Below are 5735 nucleotides of genomic sequence, written 5' to 3'. Positions count from 1 at the left end.
CTTTATCATTCTTTGTCGCGCGTTGCCACACTGATAACGTCACCGGGTAGCCGGCTGTAGGTTTGCCTTTGAACCGCAGTTTTAGGTTAATTGGTATTCATGGCAATTCGTTGTGTGCATAAAATAATACTGAATTATTTTCCTCTTTGGGGAATCTATACTAATGTAAGTACTTATTCGGTGCTTAGCTGCCAAAGTAGCATATGTACTGCGAATAAGAGATTCCATAATAAAATTTATAGCATTCAAGTATTTTTCCGCAGATCACTTAAATCATATTTTACTCTTTGAGCGATTTCACAAATAGAATTCTGGGACATTTTTCATACTTAAAGAGTGAGAGACGTCATTGGATCGGCATAATTTATGATTTGACGTATTTTTCACTCTTTGCTTAATAATCTTACTTTAGGAATTACAAGGTGGCCAGGGAAATCTTCTGACCATGAAAATGTCTTTAATGAATAAAATAGGTTAAACTTAATTATATTAAAGAACCTCATTTCAAGTTTGCGCCAGAAAGTTGTGACTTGTACAAGTTTTTTCTTCTAAAGTTAGAATAATTTATCGCTCTTGAACAAGTTCAACCCAAGCCCACCTCTTCCATTTTTACCTACTAAATAAAGAAGCGTAGGTCGGATAATATATTATTGGGTAAACGTAAGTTTATTTGTAGTTGTGTTCTCTTGGAAACAGTTTTTCTAAGTTCAAGTTCCAGGGTAAATTATATGACCCGTATGTACATTTGAAAAATTAATTCAGTAATGTTGTCTAAGTTCTAATTTATTGTATGTAATCGTTTTCAAATTATTTATTAATTTTTCAATATACCTATATTGTGAAAATTGAATGGTATTCTGCGTTTCATTTAACGGTTAATTTCATTCCAACGTTGAACATATCGCCGTAAAATTCAGATGGCGATACAAATCCTTTATCGAAGGTTATGAAGTTAGAAAATTCTTTAATAGTTTTTGTTTCTGAAAGAGCCGTGTATTAACCTCTAAAGATAAAGGGAGATAAGGGAAGTAACAGACTAACTTTATTACAAAGGCTGATAATTACAAAGAATAGGTACAAGGTTTAAGAAATTGATAGACATAAATTAGTAGACCTTGTTTTAAGTAAAGTTGATTAGTTAAGTTTGTTGAAGCGCTGGTAGGACCCAAAAGTTAAAGACACATGTAAAGCGGCACTATATTTTTTTGAAGTTTATTCATACGTGCGATAAATAAGTTTGTCTCGAGTCTGGAAGCGCTGATAGCCGGGCCAAAAGATAAGGAGATATTTAAAGAGTCCCTTAAAAGGGTAACTCTTTTTTGGTTTGATGGTTTGACGATCATTAATAATAATATGTGCCAAATCTTGGTCAAAATTGAATCATCATCATCATCATAATTTCAGCCATAGGACGTCCACTGCTAAACATAGGCCTCCCCTAATGATTTCCACGTTGATCGATTGGTAGCGGCCTGCGTCCAGCGTTTCCCTGCTACCTTTACGATGTCGTCGGTCCACCTTGTAGGTGGACGTCCCACGCTGCGTTTTCCGGTACGCGGCCTCCACTCCAGAACCTTGTTGCCCCATCGGCCGTCAGTTCTGCGTACTATGTGCCCTGCCCATTGCCACTTCAGCTTGCTAATCCATCGGGCTATATCAGCGACTTTAGTTCATTTTCGGAAAACAAAACAATACATACAAAACTGAATAAAGACATTTAATTTTAAAATGTTTCTGTATATTATTCATTCTATTTTTCCAGCGATATTATTGTTTTCTACGTTTATATCATAGTTGTATGACCAAGTGCGGTTCGCCGCCAACCGCTTTCATGGTCATCCTCATACAACCAGGTCGATTAATGTAACCAGCACAGTCTATTGTTCGTATATTTACTTTCCACTTGATGCTGTCACGAATGATTTACGTAGTAAATGGTTTATTATCGAACTAAGAAAAATATTTTGTTAGCACAGAGTTTAGTTACCACCTGTAAAAACAAAAAAAAAAAAAACAGACAACAGCACATCAGACTATACATTTTTGCAGCAAAATAGCCCCTATCACAAGGATATAAGATCATACAGTGTTTAGCTTGATGTGTCGTCTGTAGGTACTGTGTTGAAAAACACACTTTTCTGGTTCTTGAAGAAGAAGATCAAATAGCTAATTCTAAGAAACTCACAACAAACTTCTTATGTCTAAGTTTCCAAGATTTGTCTGTATCTCTAATGACTTTAGAAAGTTCAATGACTTTTCGGTTTAATATTATTTATTGATACCTACATAAGTTGACGCTGGACGCATCAAACAATAAAGTAAGTAAGTAAATTAAACAATTAAATATTGATCATTGATTTCATGAACTTCAGCGCGAATTTCGTATATTTTTAACAAAAAAAATATCGCCATCATAACACGCCGGACTTGAGCCTCGTTAAAATGTAAATTCTATGTAGTTAAATCACATACAACACGTGTCAGTAAAATGTTTATATAGGTTCGTCTTTAGTTTAAAAGATTTTCTTTGACTTGTACACGCAAATTCCACGAAACAAAGGTACACGATCTCGCTGGTAATAAGAATAGCTTCCTGAAACTTGTAAAACTGAAATTCACAGGAATCATGAGTTACCCATCTATAAATACTGTACTAATACTGTTATAGCTTCAATATTTAGTTAGCTATAGCGAGCGAGAATGACTAATCGAAGTAATTTGAAGAACAATTACATTAAAACCAACTTCAAGTCATTGTGCATTGTTGCAAACAAAAAGAATTTTAAAATAAACAGGATAATGACTTTTACTGAAGTAAACAGACTTGCTCCTGTAAATACAAGTTATTTAGAAAATATTTACGCATTTAGCAAGCTAATTTTGCTATCAGTAATAAATATTTGAACGATATTTTCATATCGTCCGTTTTGACAGTTTGATTAAAGATACGTGTAGTATGATGGTCAAAGTAAAAAATGCCTAATAGAAAAAAGATACTCATGATGACATGCAAATTCAAGAGAAATCGATTAGAGAGATTGTAGCCACTTTTTCTGTTTTTACTAGATATTAGGTTCAGATAGAAGTTTCAGTGTGTTTGCAATCAACCTACAAACCAACAAGCAGGTTACCTATTTCCTTAAACAAGATTTGTTGAGGTCAAAGCGCAACAAATTGTTTAAATATGTTTCCTTCATATTGCAGTGAATGTTGTAAAATTATTATGATAATACTGATGAACTTTCTTGCACTGTTTCTTTTCAGCACTGGCTCATATCATTCTCCTGAAGCAGTGGTAGAGTTAATGTTAAAAAGTTATGTTGGAACATGTTAAAGTGCTCTTTATAACTGAGTTAATGAATTTATACATTTTTAAGAAGTGTTAATCTTAACGGTCACTTCAGGTTTTCCGTTTTTCGGGCAGTTGGTCTTCCCAAGTCACATTTTTTTTTATTTAAGAATCTGATGTGCTATTTGATGTCTGCTGTTGTAGTCCTTAAAATTGCGAACTTAGTTTGGCAATCTACTGGAAAATGTCGACCTACTTTTATTGTTAATCTAATTAAAAGATTAGGAGCTATCGATAATTTCGTATCACTATACTTCTGTACGGCTAGCACGAATAACTTTCGAGTACAAATCGTTTGCGTATTCGAATCGCCATCAAAAGATTTAGTACGAAAATTACAACAGCGCTCTTGTGAACGTGTCTTAAAGTGAACTTGGTATAAGAAATGGTTGCACGAAACTTATTTTGAGAATCAAATTTGTCACGTTATCGTTTAATTCGAAGGTTGAGTATCGAATTTTGTCGAATACGCAAACGATTCGAAGACGAAAGTTGTTCATGCTAGAGGTACTAGTATCTGATTATGTACTCAGTCTGAGTTGACAGGACGGCAGTGACCACGCACTTGGAGTGACGGTCAAGGTTGCAGTCGATCGCTGACCACAGGTAGTCAAATATCAAATGACAACAATACGTTAGCTAACATATCACGTGTATCATGGTCCGACAGCACATCAAGCTACCACCTTATTTGATTGGAATAGATTTGATTTTGCAACTAAAATATAATTTGATCTCAAGCTAGTGACTAAACCTACATAATTATGTACATAGTTTGGTCATCACAAAGTTGTAACCGGAGATCCCGGTGAAAAAAGTGAGGAAAGTAATAAGTTACTGGAGAAAACATCAAATGATCATACATCCGTTTCATGCGAATATTGCATGACGCTTTGCATGACCGTCCAATCGATACTACAAATAAATATCGCAGTTATATTCGTAAAGAAGAACAGAAAATTTATTCTGAAACAGCTATGTAAAGGAAAATGTATCTTTTCATGATACCCATCCTTTTTAGGGTTCCGTACCTCAAAAGGAAAAAACGGAACCCTTATAGGATCACTTTGTTGTCCGTCCGTCCGTCTGTCAAGACCCTTTATCTCAAGAACGCGTGAACGTATCAAGCTGAAATTCACATGAAATACTCAGGTCTATTGTCCCTTTAAGCTGTGAAAATATCAAACTTCTAAGCCAAGCCAATCAAAAGATACAGCCGATTATGTCGATATTTTCAACAAATTTTCGACACTCGCAAAGGAATCAAAACTTACAGGATACTTCCCGTAAACTCAGAATCTTGAAATTTGGCATAAAGCATTGTCATATAATGCAAATATAGGAAAAATTGCGAAAATTACATTTTTTTAGTTATCTATATCTATCTATACTTATAATAAATCTGTAGAGAGGTCAATTCTGTACATGAAATATATTTTCAAAATAACTATCAGGGGGTGATTAGTGATCGATACTGATGCCAAAAATGCAATCAGTAAAATTTTTGTCTGTCTGTCTGTCTGTCTGTCTGTCTGTCTGTCTGTCTGTCTGTCTGTCTGTATGTTCCTTATAGAAACAAAAACTACTTGACGGATTTTAACGAAACTTGGTACAATTATTCTTCGTACTCCTGGGCAGGTTATAGGATACTTAGGAATTCCCACGGGCACGGGAATTAGCGTGAAAATCCGTTTGTATGAAAAATCTAAACTGCTTAAGTTAGACGCTTGAAATTTGGCATGCAGGTACCTTAGTAAACTTAAAGCTTAGTTGCAACAGGATATTGCAAAATTCCCACGGGAACGGGAGTTAGCGGGAAAAAACATTTGTATGAAAAATCTAAACCGCTTAAGTTAGACGCTTGAAATTTGGCATGCAGGTACCTTAGTAAACTCAAAGCTTAGTTACAACAGGATATTGCAAAATTCCCACGGGAACGGGAGTTAGCGGGAAAAAACATTTGTATGAAAAAATCTAAACCGCGTAAGATAGATGAAGGGGGTAAAACGGGATCCACGCGTACGAAGTCGCGGGCGGCCGCTAGTATAATATAATAAAAATATTTTAATAAAATGAAACTTACTACCTTATTTCTCACGAACGAATAAAGGTATCAAATTGAAATTTATACCAAATACCTAGATCTATTGTCCCTTTAAGAAGTAAAAAAATCAAACTTCTAAGTTAACGCGATCAAAAGATACAGCAGTTTATACCGACACCTTAGACGAATTTCCGTCACACGCTAGGGAATCAAAACCTACAAGGTACTTCCTGTGAACTCAGAATCTTGAAATTCGGCACGAAGCAACGTTATATAGTACAGATAAAGGAAAAATTGCGAAAATGATAAATTTGAAGTTATATAAAATTTAAAATATTATTT

Source organism: Ostrinia nubilalis, chromosome 1 (assembly GCF_963855985.1).
Source record: "Ostrinia nubilalis chromosome 1, ilOstNubi1.1, whole genome shotgun sequence".
In the NCBI taxonomy this organism is placed as follows: domain Eukaryota; kingdom Metazoa; phylum Arthropoda; class Insecta; order Lepidoptera; family Crambidae; genus Ostrinia; species Ostrinia nubilalis.
Note: the sequence above shows the minus strand (reverse complement) of the source record.